Genomic DNA, 13908 nt, shown 5'->3' with positions numbered 1-13908 from the left:
CCGTCATCTGTTCTTTTCTCCAGGTCTTTTGTGTCATTACCGCCTTCTAGGAGTTTGGGATTATTTTACCTAAGATATATTGAATTCTCTTTGTCCAAGCCAGGATATGATTTTTTATTTCCGTCCTCACTTATCAAGACCATGTCCATATTTGCAATCATTTTTAGTATGTTCTGTGACTTGCATTCCCACCACAAAAATATAACATAAAGCATTAATTATGATTGACTTGCTCATGTAGGTACTTTCTTAATCGATATTTGCTCCAAATTCAGGAATTTTCTTTTGGAAAAAAATTATTTGCTCAGTGTTTTAATTCATTAGGCATCTACTATGTCCAGGGCATAGTGCAACTAGGAACATGAGTGACAGGACTGTGGTCGCTCTGAAACTTCAGATTGACTTGAGTCTCTGCTTCTTCAGATGCTAACTGGCATTAAATCTATTTGGAAAAATTCTGATGAGCACTAAATGAGATTAGCATGGGAAATTTGCCGGCATATATGAAAGCTGAAAAATACCTGTCAGCTGTGCAGTACAGAACTAATATGCATAATTAATCTTTAAAATATAAATGTGATTAGTTTTATCCCAGCTTTTGCAGATAATTTGCCTGGGGTTAACGCCTTGCCTTAAGATTAATTATTTGTAAATAGTTGTGCTAACCAGAACCTCTGTCTGTTTAATTCTGAAACATACAGGTTCACTGCACTGGCCAAACTAACCACTTAATAAGTTGCATAAAATCTCGTATACAATGTATGAACTGAGAAGTGTGATAATTTGCATATAAATATAGCAATGCACAGGTAAGTGAAAAATGAGGTTGGTTAGTTAATGAGACATGAATGATTTGTGGCATTTATCTTGAACTTGGATAAGACAGAATGTGGACTTCAAATGAAAAATGATACACTCCTACCTAAGGGCTGATGTAAGCAGTTCCAATGTCATGGGTCATCTGTGGGCAATAGCTGCTGATGTGTTCCACAAGTGAGTAAGTATAAAGGCAACAGAAATGAGATTGCATGCCTTGAGCAGGACTCTTGGTAGGGTATTTTCAATATTAGATGAGCTGTTCTGAATTTACAGCAAGCAATGGAAAGCCATGGGAAGATTCTGAAGGTCTGGGGAAATGCTTTAGTGAGATTAGTAACAAATGTATGAAATAAACATAGGGAGAGAGTAGAGCCAAAGCACCTCATTGGGATGCTATCCCAAAGACACATCCTGTAGGTGAGTAGTGATCAGAATGTGAAGCCTGGCATTTGGAACAGAGGAGGGAAGGAAAGTAAAACAGCAACGTGTTACACAAACTGCTTGGGTGTGTGGAAGTTCCAGCAGGAACGAAATAAGGGCATTTGATTTCAGACACACCAAGTTTGAAGACACGGTGAGCTTTATGATTAAATGTGAACGGGTAGTAATCCTTGGGGAGTGTAGAATTCATAGGCGATGCCAGACAGCGGCAAGAATTGATGCTACAAGGTTGGATCCGATTCTAAAAGTAAAGAAAGGGAAAGAAGACATAAGTTAAAACAAGTTATGTCTCATAGTGATACTTACATGTAGGAAACGTCATTAGAAAATATACTTGGTGACATGTACTATGTATTTGAAATCCTGTAAAATACTTCACACATATTTCTTAAACTTCAAAGCAACCTGATGAGCACTCACCATTTTTTTTTTCCACAAAAAGAAAGGTCTTTTGAAGGAATGGTTAGGATGATCTGACAGATAATCATGTGTAACTATAAAGATAATGCCCTTACCCACTGATTCCGGCCCTCCCGGCACCAAAGCAGGCTCTGGAGATAAGGTTACAAAGACCGCTTCTAGTCTTGAAACTTTGTATCTATAACACAGATATACTTTCTGAAATCAGTTCAACAAAATGTTAGAGGTATAGAGAATCAGAAGAAACCAATCTTTAACAAACTGCATGTGAGAGAGGACCCACAATCTGACTTTTCAGTATTTCACATCTAGGGGACCCAGGAGCAACCATTTTACTGCTTAACAAACTGCAGCATGTGCTGATATCCCTTTGCTCTAATTTACCTACTTTGCCCCAAATGCACTTCAACTTAGTTGTCTCTTAATGCTTTCTAGGAAAGGTGATACAGTGTATTCAAACGAAGCTATTATCGAGTTTAAATAATAAAGATCATGTGTTAACACCAAAGTGGCACAGACACGGACCATCTAGGCCAACCACACTTGTAGATGACAGTACAAAATGGTCTCAGCCCTTGGGAAGTTTTTTGGGGACATCTAGACCTCTTTTTCATAAAGTAAAGTTAACATATGCATACTCATAAGAAATTAAAGCTTTTCCCCAAAAAAGACTAATATGAGAATGTGAAAGGGCTAGCTTAGAGCTGTTTGGACTCACTCATTGCTGCTCTAGTCATAATAGCCAGATACTAGAAACAACCTAGATGTCTCTCAGCTGAGGAATGGATAAAGAAAATGTGGTACATTTACACAACAGAGTATTACTCAGTTTTAAAAATGACATCATGAAATTTGCAGATAAATGAATGGAAGTATTAAAAAAAATTATCCTGGGTGAGGTTACCCAGACCCAGAAACATAAACATGGTATGTATTTGCTTATATCTGGATATTAGCTGTTAAATAAATGATAACCAAGCTACAATCTGTAGAGGAAAGGACTAGGTGGGATACATGGATCTCCCTGGGAGAGGAAAATAGAATAGATTTTATGAGTGGGCTGGGAGCAGGTGGGGACAGGAACAGGAGGATCAGGTGGTAAGAGGGAGGAGAAATGGGATTAAGGGAGGGAATGAGGGAGATACAGCTAGAATTGAAGGGGATTTGAGGGGTGGTATGGAAATCTAGTGCAGTGGAAACTTTCTATAATATGTGACAGCAATCCTAATGAAGTCTCCAAACAATGAGGGAGATGGCACCCCTAATGGCCATCTCCTGTCATCAAATGAAGCTTCCAATACAGGGACTGGATTTCATCCAATTGAGTTATTGGCCAAAACGGCCCCATGGAAATCCCCAAACAACCCTAGGATGTTGTCAAAACAATAGGTTGGTCTTCACAAACTGACAGCAAGGTTCCATTGCTGAAAATAACATCCATACAACTCATTAACCGTGGGAAGGCCAAGCTGGAACTACATAGACTCTTTAGTGTCTGTGACATAGAAAAGTGCTCTTGCAGGCTACCAAAAGAGAAATGTAAACACCAATAAGCTGGGGTAATGGTGACACAAACCTTGTGGGAGTGACCAACTGATACCTGATTTGACTTAAGGCCCACTCCATGAAATGAAATACCTGACACTGCTTGGTCAACCAAGAACCAGAGACTAGATAGCCCAAAGACCTAGGGTATCTACTAGTAATATACTACTAGTAGTATACTACCAAGTACTACTGTTCTTAAAAAAAAGTAACAATAAAATTACTCCTAATGGTATTCTGTTATATTCACGGATCAGTGCCTTATTCAGACATCACCAGAGAGACTTCCTTCTGCAGTAGATGGGAACAAAGATCCACAACCAGATATTACAGCGAAAGAGAGAGACCTTGGAACACACAGTTCTAAACATGGTGTCTCCGTCAAATCCCTACCCTCAGAGCTCAGGGAACCCCATGGAAGAGGAGACTGAAGGGGTCAGGGAGACAGGGAATGGAGGACACCAGGAGAACAAGGGCCTCTAAAACAACTAAGCAAAGATCATATGAACTTAGTGAGTGACGCAGGACCTATATGGGTCTGCACCAGGTCCTCTGCATATATACTCTAGCTTTCAGTTTATTACTTTTATGGGACTCCTGGCTGTAAAGAAGTGAATCTCTGATTCTTGTGCCATCTCTTAGGGCTCTTTTATTTTTCTGTTGGCTTGGCTTGTCCAACTTTGATATGATGGTTTTTGTTTTATCTTATTATGTTTGTTTTGTTACATTTTGTTATTACCTCTTAGAAACTTGTTCTTTTTCTAATGAGAGACAGAAAGGGAATGAATCCAGATGAGAGAGGAGGTGGGGATGAATTGGGAGTTGTAGAGGGAGGAGAAATTGTAATCAGGATACAATGTATGAGAAAAGAATCCATGTTTAATAAAAGGGAAAAGAACTTCTATGCTAAAAGGACTTGAATTTATAAAAATGAAATATGATACAAAAAAGAAATGTCAGCAAACAGAATTACATAACTCTGGTGGAATACTATTCAGTGATGTACAGGAATTCACCTCATATATAAGAAAGCATGCTGAGTGCCAGGATCCACTCGGGTGAAATTCTTTGCTAGGCCAGTTAATCTGTGACGAAAATGTCGGAATGGTGGCTGCCTTTGTGTATAATGGTTAGAAACTGGGAAATGGCAGGAGGAGGCCTGCTGGGATGATGGAGCGTGGTTTGGGCTGGACGGCTATGGGCATTTCTTACAATTTCTTAAGAGGTACACTTAAGATTAGCATATCCTACAGACCATGCATTTTTTTAACTGGAGAAACAGGGACTTGTGAAATGGCTCCTTTGGTAAAATGCAACCCTGAAGATCTGAGTTCGAATGCCCAGAACCCACATAAAAAGTTACATGAGAGGAGGATGTGCCTATAATCCCAGCACTGGGCAGGTAGAGGCAGAATCCCGGGGCTCACTAAACAACTGCCTTGCTCAATCAGTGGGCTCTAGGCTCAACAGGAAACTTTGTCTCAAAAAAAAAAAAATAGGATGGAGAGCAGTTGAGGAAGATGCCCACTGTCAACATCTGGCCTTCACACAGGTACACGCATGTGTATATGTGCTCGATGGCTGGCCAGCCTAGCCTAATGGGCAACCTCCAGGCTAGTGAGAGACCCTGTCTCAAAAAATAAAGTGAGCATTTCTGGAGGAACAACACTAGATACTGCCCTCTGGCCTCTGTGTGCTTGTACCCACACGTTCATTCATATGTTCCCACACAGGTGCTCCTCCCAAACCAAGTAAGATCAATTAATGGGTGTATAAGTGGATAGTTCTATGATACAGCAGTTCTCGGAGTGTATAAAAGCAACTCAGAGTTGAGGTAGTAAATATAGTTCTGTTAATCTTTAAAGTGGTTTGGAAAGTGCTATAATAAAAGTGAAAAAGGAAAATAAGACTCGGTAAGTGGTGTAGCAACTTTATTGTCCATCTAGTCAATGTTATAGCAAATGAAACGCTTCTTATGCACCACACCCTTGTCTCATGAGTACTTCTGAGAAACCAGAATCTTTGCTACTGGCTGGGATAGAAAGAGGCTGCTTGTTCTCAATAAATTCCATGGAGGGGTGGATTCAACAAGACGGTGACAGCGCTGGAGAAGAAAGATGGAGGGTATCTTACTAGGACATGGATGCTGGGAACAAAACCCTGAAATTTCTTCATCTAATACTAAGATCTGTGTTGTTAGGGTGGTGCTGCTATGTTTATTTATGACTCATGCTTCAATATAGACAAAGTTGTCTTATAAAACTTGTTCTTATTAATTGATTCACGGTCCAGTTGATACCAAAAGAATTCTAACTATACAAATACCCTTGCTGTGTTTCACTTTCATATTTGTCAATTTAATTTCACTGTAAAACAGATGCATTCTAGAAAAGCAATTTAAAATATAAGAACATCAAAGGAATAAAAATCAATGATCTTTACATTTAATCTGTTACACTTGAGGTCCTACTAAGAGGTTTCACTTGAAGTCCCAATAAGAGTAAATATAAACAACTAAAATAAAGTATGGAAGAATGCAGTATTGCTTTGAAGAATTGAGTTTATTCTTTGGAAAATATAGAGCTTACATTACTGAAAGTGTTTTTGTATTAAGTGATGATTGACACAGCATCTTGCTAATTGGATAAGATATTATAAACTTATTTTTAAAATTTTAAGTTTTCAATTTATGTCTATGTGTGTGTGTGCCTGCTCCTCTGTATGTGCACCATGTGAATGAAGGAACCCTCAGAGGCCAGAAGAGGGCACTGAATCCCCTGGAACTGGAGTGTAGGTGGTTGTGAGCCACTTAATACATGTGGGTTCTGGGAATCAAACCTGGGTCCTCTCTAAGAGCAGCAAGTTCTCTTAACCATTGAGTCATCTCTTCAGCCCCACAAACTTACTTTAATGTACACAAAAATAATTGATAACTTATCTGATGTCTTGAGATAGGTAGGATTGCATTTTAGTAATTAAATTTAAATACATTTTAATTAATATTATCTCTTTACTTTCTTTCCAAAAAGTTTTGAGAATATGTCATTCTTCTGACTCTGACTTAGGGACCCTGACTTTTGTCATGCTATGGACACAGAAGATTATTGGACAAATAACTGAACTCCTTATGGGGGTCTCTGGGCTTTATATGTATTTGATAAATATCTACATAATCTCACACCAGGTATTTAATGTATCTAAGTTTCATTTTCTTTATTTTTGTTCAGGAGTTTGGGCAAATTGATTTTAATGGGTTTACATTTTTAAAACTTTGTTATGAGCCGGGTGGTGGTGGCACACATCTTTAATCCCAGCACTCGGGAGGCAGAGGCAGGTGGATCTCTGTGAGTTTGAGGCTAACCTGGTCTACAGAGTGAGTTCCAGAAAAGGCACAAAGCTATACAGAGAAACCCTGTCTCTAAAAACCAAAACCAAAGCCCAAACCCAAACCAAAACCCAAACCAAAAATAAACAAGCAAACAGAAAACAATAACTTTGTTATGAACCTGACAAGTCTAATGGAATCTTTGAACAACTGTCCTTATTGGTCTTTATTACTGTTGGTAAACATTGGAATGTACTCATTGCATATGATGGTAGGTTTCACAAGAATGTTTTCATACAAGTATATGATGTACTTCAACTGTATTCCCCCCCTTGCTTTCCTACATGCCCCTTTCTCTCTCTTTCCCTTTCCCATGGGCAGCTTCTGCTCTACTCCCATGTCATGTATCTATATGAAGTCTAGGAACTACAAATGAGGGAAAATGTATGATATTTACCATTCTAAATATGATTGAACTCACTGAAGATGATAATTTCATTACATCCATTTTCCCACAGACAACATGTTGATTCTTCATTATGACTGAAAAATTCTGTTGTGCATATATAACACATTTTCTTTATCCACTCCTCTGTTGCTGGAGACCTAGTTCCTTAACTTAGTTACTATGAGTAGTGACGCGATAAACATAGATGTCTTTCTAATAGGTTGATTTGGATTCTTCAAGGTATATACCCAGGAGAAATACAACTGTGTCATGAAGTAGACCCGTTTTCAGTTTTTCTAAGAACCCTAGTGGCTGGACTAATTTAAGTTGCCAACTTCAGTGTGTAAAGGTTCCTTTATCTTTATATATTCACTAACACGCTTTTCTTTATTTTCTGAATTATTGTCATTCTGATTAAGGTGAGATGGAATCACAACGTCGTTTTAATTTCTTGGATGGCTGGAGGTGTTCAAGATGTTTTTCATGTGTATTTGGCCATTTGTATAGCCTCTTTTGAGAACTGTCTGTTCCTTTCATTGCTCATTTATTGATTGGGTTGTTTGACTTCTTACTATTTAGTTTTTGAGTTCTTTGTATATTCTAGATGTTACTATCTTGTCTTCATTTTTTAACACAGGTGTTTTCTTAGACAAGTAACTAGACAAGGAAGAAGAAAAATGATACAGAGGCCTGATTCTTACAGGTTTAGGCAATGGCTACGTAATCTGTAGATATATGTAAATGATCTTACATAGGCTTAGGTATAATAATGAGAAACACTAATATCTGTCTACTGCTTAGTGCATTGTTTACTGTAATTACTGTTTTATATGTATTAGCTTATTTTATCACCAGGAAACTTTATGGGATACAATAATGTGGTTATTGAAATTCTACACATGGGGAAACAAAGGCAAACTTATATATCAAGATCACTCAGTTTGTCAGTGGAAGTTCTAAGAGCTAAATCAGATTATTTGTATTGAGAGCCACCACTTTTAACTGTTAAAATTATCTGCTCTTCGGATGACTATAATGTGTGTTTATACCAGTGTTTGTCTATCTGTCTATCTATCTATCTATCTATCTATCTATCTATCTATCCATCTTTCTATCTATCATCTATATCTCTATCTATCTATCTATCTATCTATCTATCTATCCATCTTTCTATCTATCATCTATATCTCTATCTATCTATCTATCTATCATTTCTATGTATCTTCCATTTATCTATCATCTATTTATATCTATCTTCTATGTATGTATGTATGTATGTATGTACCTATCTTTCTATCATCTATAATCTATCTTTCACATATTTATTCACTAATCTTCTATAGTGTATGATGTTATATAGTAAAATCTTTAGTTTTCCTCATAGAATACGTTCAGTTTAAGGCAAAGTCTTAATTACTGATAACTTTTAATTTTTGAATAATTATTTTTAATTTTTTGATATTATTATATAGTTGCATCATTTCTTCTTTCCTTTTTCTCAATCAAAATTTTCTCATGTACCATCACTCCTTGTTATCTTTCAGTTCATGGACTCTTTTTACTAAATTGTTGTTACATATGTACATATGTTACATATATATGTATAATAAAACTACAATCTCCTTAGTCTGAATATGGGTAACCATTACTTTGAAAGTATCCTGTGTATTTTTAAAAAAATGCTGTGATAAATATTCCCAAATCAGGTGAAAACTCTTACTAGAATGGATAAAATGAAAAGACTGGTATTACTAAGTATTAGGGAGATATGTGTGATTTGACCTCTAATTTGGAGCTGTAAGAGCTACATCGATAGAACCACTTCAGAAAAGCATTCCTAAACTCTACAAAACACTGAAACATGTGTTTGCTTTCTGGACCATCAATTCCACTGTTGTATTCCTTTGAAATTATGCACTTAGGCATGAGCAGGAATATCTATTGCAGCCCTATTTACAGATGCCAAACTCAGGGAAGAACTCACATGCTCCTCAACAGTACAGTGGATACGCATTTGCAATCTCCTTATCACTGGTTATTTAGGAGTGAGGATAAACAAACCCTAGAAGTAACAACAAGATGGACTGCCACAAACAATGCTGTACAAAAGACAGCAAAGGTGCCCAGTGACAGATTCTGTCCCCAGGAAGTTCACAGAGCATGAACCTCACTGTGCCTATAAGGGCACAGGGAAGCTTTGAATTAATAGTACACTTAATTAATTGTATATCTGGACCAAATTGCTATGTTCGAAGACTTATTTACTTTGTGATACTTCCTCTAGCTGTACACACTATTTTGAGCTTTTTATAAGAATATTATAGCTTATCCAAACAGTTTCATTAGTAAAACATATGTGAGGCTCAGGGAATCCTGGTACCACTGTACTCCCCACAAGCACTCATATTAAGAATACCATTTTTTTTCTGATGTCCTTTCTATACTTTTTATCTTCCTTTACAATCTCAAAGAGACCCTTACCCTGAATTAGTATGTATTAATAGCATTATCTTTACCATATCATGTTTTAAAACAATATATTTATTTGTTAATTTATTTTGTTGTTTTGCTAGTTATTAAATCCAGGGCTTTATACATATTAAGCAAACATTATACCAAGGGAGCTACAACCCATGGCCTAAAACAATATCTTTAAATACATGCTACACTTGTGTAGTTTCTTGACTTTATGCCTCTCATTTATTCAGTTCAGATACTAAACAGGTGTTGACTTTCTGTTGCCTTGCACAGTCGTCCTGCATTGAGCTGGGGAAGGTATGAGAGTGTGGTGTAAAAGCGTTCTCCACTCTGCATATACTTTCGTTCATTGTGGAAGAAGGCACACATCTGAAGTGTGGTTCAGAACAATAGTTTTCATCTTCACATATGCAAAACAAAGAAATTAAATCAACAGTCTCCCAGTTTTCTCTTTAGTTCTATAATGTGGTTTTTTGAGTATGTTTTTATGGTAAAAGTATCATGTTTCAGATATTAATTATGCAAGTATATAACATACAGAACAAAGCCATCAGAGTTCCTTTTTGTCTGTGTGTGTGTGTGTGTGTGTGTGTGTGTGTGTGTGTGTGTGTGTGTGTTTTCAGGACAGAGTCTCACTGTATAGTTCTGGATGTTCTGGAACTCACTATGAAGACCAGACTGGTCTCAAATTTACAGAGATCCACCAGCCTCTGACTCCCATTAAAGGACTAAAGGAATGCACCACTATGCCTAGATTATAAGAGAAATTCTTATGCAGAAGACAGTTCTCAAAATTCCGTTAGAGATAACACATACCTTTAATCCCAGCACTCGGGAGGCAGAGGCAGGCATATCTCTGTGAGTCTGAGGCCAGCCTGGTCTACAGAATGAGTTCCAAGACAGCCAGGGTTACACAGAGAAACCCTGTCTTGAAAAAACAAAACAATCAAATGAAAAATTCCTTTATAGAGAATGTTTTAAATTTATTTTTTTATTTGTGTGTATGTGTGTATCTTGTGTGAATTTATATACACCATCTGTGTGCAGGTGCTAGCAGAGGCCAGAAGAGGGTGTCAGATCCCCTGGAACTGGAGTTACAGGCAGTTGTGAGCCACTTGAACCTTACATAAATACTTGAAACCAAAGCCAGGTTCTTCCGGAACAGCACAAAGCCTGAGCCATCTTCCAGCCCTGATGCACAAGATTTTAAGACAAGGACCAAAATGACTCATGCAGTGATGAGTATTCATGGACTCACTTTTCGTTCGCACAGCAAGTATTGGCGACTCAGGTAAGTAGTAGAGTCAAAGAGGTATACTATAAAATAATGACCTAGTAAGAATTTGTGCTCAGGAAAAGACAGACAAATTCTAGATTAAAAAGATGGGGAGAAAATACAAAGAATTAGAGGCCAGATTTGGAAAGTAGGTTAAAAATTGGGAGTAAAGCAGGGGGAGAATCGGGGAGAATATTAGCAATGCCAGTAGACACAGAGATGGTTTCCCAGTACCTTGCAGAGCAGTGAGTATCACCTGGTCCTATCTATATCATCCTTATGTGGGTCATTAAAATCAAAATAATTTTCACTTACCATTTTTCTGTCATTTGAAAGTTACAAATGGCTTGGGCCAAGTGAGGCTTCTCTCGCAGATGAGCTGCAGCTTTTACAGTCAGAACAGTATGAGGACATTCTAGGAAGCAAGAGAGTCAATTGAGAAAGAGGAGCTGGGAGTCGTTAAGTTATGCTAATTAGGAGTGATTAGACTTCTCCCGCAAACGCTGGTGTTTTATATCACAGCGTTTGAGAAATGAAACGGGCTCGCTGATTGCAGATTTTAATGAACTGAGATGATTAGGTTAAGGAGCTGGTTTGTAAGGCGCTCGGGAACTTGGAGTTCCTTCGGCTTCTCATTGTTTAATCCTCCGTGGCGTGAACGGTGAAGGGAGGCGCTGTAAGCCCGAAGAGCTGCAATTATAGGAATTCATCATTGAAAGTGTGACGTTTGCCGCGGCACTATGGCAGGGTAAAACCCACGAGGACGAGGAAAGGTCAGGCAGAATGTTCACACAGAGAGGAAGGAAAGTATCAATGACTAGCCCAAGTTTTGAACACTAGGAGTAGGAGAATTGAATATTACTAACAAGCTATCATGAAATTCTTTCAACACTGAAATATTTTACTTCTTAAATTTTTTCATCTATATGATGTATGTGTGTGTGTATGTGTGTGTGCGCGTGTGTGCCTATGTGTGCAGGCATGTATGTACCACAATGTGTGTGTGTGTGTGTGTGTGTGTGTGTGTGTGTGTGTGTGTGTGTGTGTGTGGAGATGAGAGGACAACTTGGGTCTGCCTTTGCCTTGTGTCTTTTTTTTCCCCACTTTTTTCTTATTTAAATTTTTTTTCATTTTACATACCAACCTCTATTCCCCCATCCTCCTCTTCTCCTGCTCCCTTCCCCTACTTCCCCCCATACCACCTCCATCCACTCCTCATAGGGGGGCAGGCCTCCCTTGGGCATTCAACACAGGCTCCATACCAAATTGGGACGGACCAAGCCCCTCCCCCTGCATCAAGGCTGAGTAAGGCATCGCACCATAGGGAATGGACTCTAAAAAGCTGGTTATTTCTGTCTTTTTTGAGACAGAGTTTCTTGTTAACTACTGAATATACCAGGCTAGCTGACCTGTGGGTTTCTGAGGATTCTCATGCTTCTGCCCACCATCTCATGGTAGGAACCCTGGGATTTCAGGTGTGTACATTATCACATCATCATTTATGTGGATGTTGGGGATTCAAAACCAGGTCTTGAAGCTTGCACAGCGAAAAGTTTGCTGTGCTACTTCGTAATTGCTTTTGTTATTGAGTGAACACGTTGATTGAGAAGTTATCTCAATCATTCAGCTTGCTGAGTACATGATAGTAAACAGTATCAACAAAAGCACGGTCCCTTTTCCATTGTGTTCATCATTAAGAAAACTTTATTTTTTAATTATGTAGATTGGAACATGTTTGTGTAGATATATGGACTGTATGAGTGTGTGTGTGTGTGTGTGTGTGTGTGTGTGTGTGTGTGTGTATGTGTGTGTAGAGTTGAGGGCCAGCTTCCTCATGGCATTTTCTCCCTATAATCTCACAAGGCAAAAGGAGCCAGAAACATGCCTGGTGTCTCTTTTATGATGCTTCTGCCTCATGACCAACTCACATCTATAGGGCTTCCCTCATCATGCCATTGTCTGGTGGATTGGCTGTCAAAACGAATTTTAAGGTACATATAAACACTAAGTACATCTCAGACACATGATACCATAATTACACACAAATGTATAATAATTAATGAACCTCAAATTGATGTGTATTATAAAGAATGATTTTTTGGTTCTCTAAGAATGTTTAACACAGCAGGTGGTGGTGGTGCACACTTTTAATCCCAGCACTCCAGAGGCAGAGGCAGATAGATCTTTGTTGAGTTCAAAACTAGCCTGGTCTACAGAGTGAATTCCAGGACAGCTAGGGCTACACACAGGAAACCCTGTCTTGAAAAACAAACAAACTAAAAAACAAAAATAAACAAACAAACAAGAATGTTTAATATAGGGATCATATTTTGGTTTGGGTGAGTAAGACTACCCAGGCCTGGGGAAATGGCTCAGTGTGTAAAAGTGCTTGTCATGCAAGCATGAAGACCTGAGTTGAAACAGAAACAGAATTCAGCCGGAAGCTAGACCGGTTGCACCGCACGGGCATCTGTAACCACAGTGCTACCTGGAGAAGATCAGAGGTAGAAGCAGGAAGCTGAGGGGAAGTTAGCCTTTATACTTCCATAATAGGAGTTGCGCGTGGCCAATCTCATGACTCATCTGACGACTAATTCTCCTAGTTTAGGATGTTGAAATTAGGAGGAGAGAGGACTCAGTTGGAAATGTCCGTCACGGAGTTGGATGATGTATTGTGCCTCAGTGAGGAGTCATGGAAGCGGAAGCACAGCTGCAGCTCTCTGAAGCCTGGCGTCAGAAGCAGGAGGCTCTTCTGCAGAGATGAGGACCTACGACTCTAGTGCCTTGCACTCATGTCAGGCCCATAAAGGGACCCACAGCAGGCCTCGGGGACGGTCTATATGATGATTTATTTGAAAGCATTTGGAAGAGTAAGTCTGCTTGGCCGCAACTGGTTAAGAACCCTTGACTTCTCATTCTAACTCCATAATGACCTTTTCTTCCTTTTGCGTGGTGTTTGAGTGGCTAGGCAGGGGTAAATTTTGTACTTAGCTCAGGAGAAGCCCAGTCAGGGTTATGACTGGTTTAGAATGAGTAGGGTGTAGTTACTTGGTTCATAGGTGTTTGCAGAAATGCATTTTAGTTAGCATGGTAATCTGTGGAGAAGGTTCTATGAGGCCTTGGAGGTTGCTTGGATCTGTGTGACTCTCGTCCTCA

This window comes from Peromyscus californicus, unplaced genomic scaffold (genome assembly GCF_007827085.1).
Source record: "Peromyscus californicus insignis strain IS unplaced genomic scaffold, ASM782708v3 Scaffold_9__1_contigs__length_137607984, whole genome shotgun sequence".
Lineage (NCBI taxonomy): Eukaryota > Metazoa > Chordata > Mammalia > Rodentia > Cricetidae > Peromyscus > Peromyscus californicus.
This window is presented reverse-complemented; position numbering follows the sequence as displayed.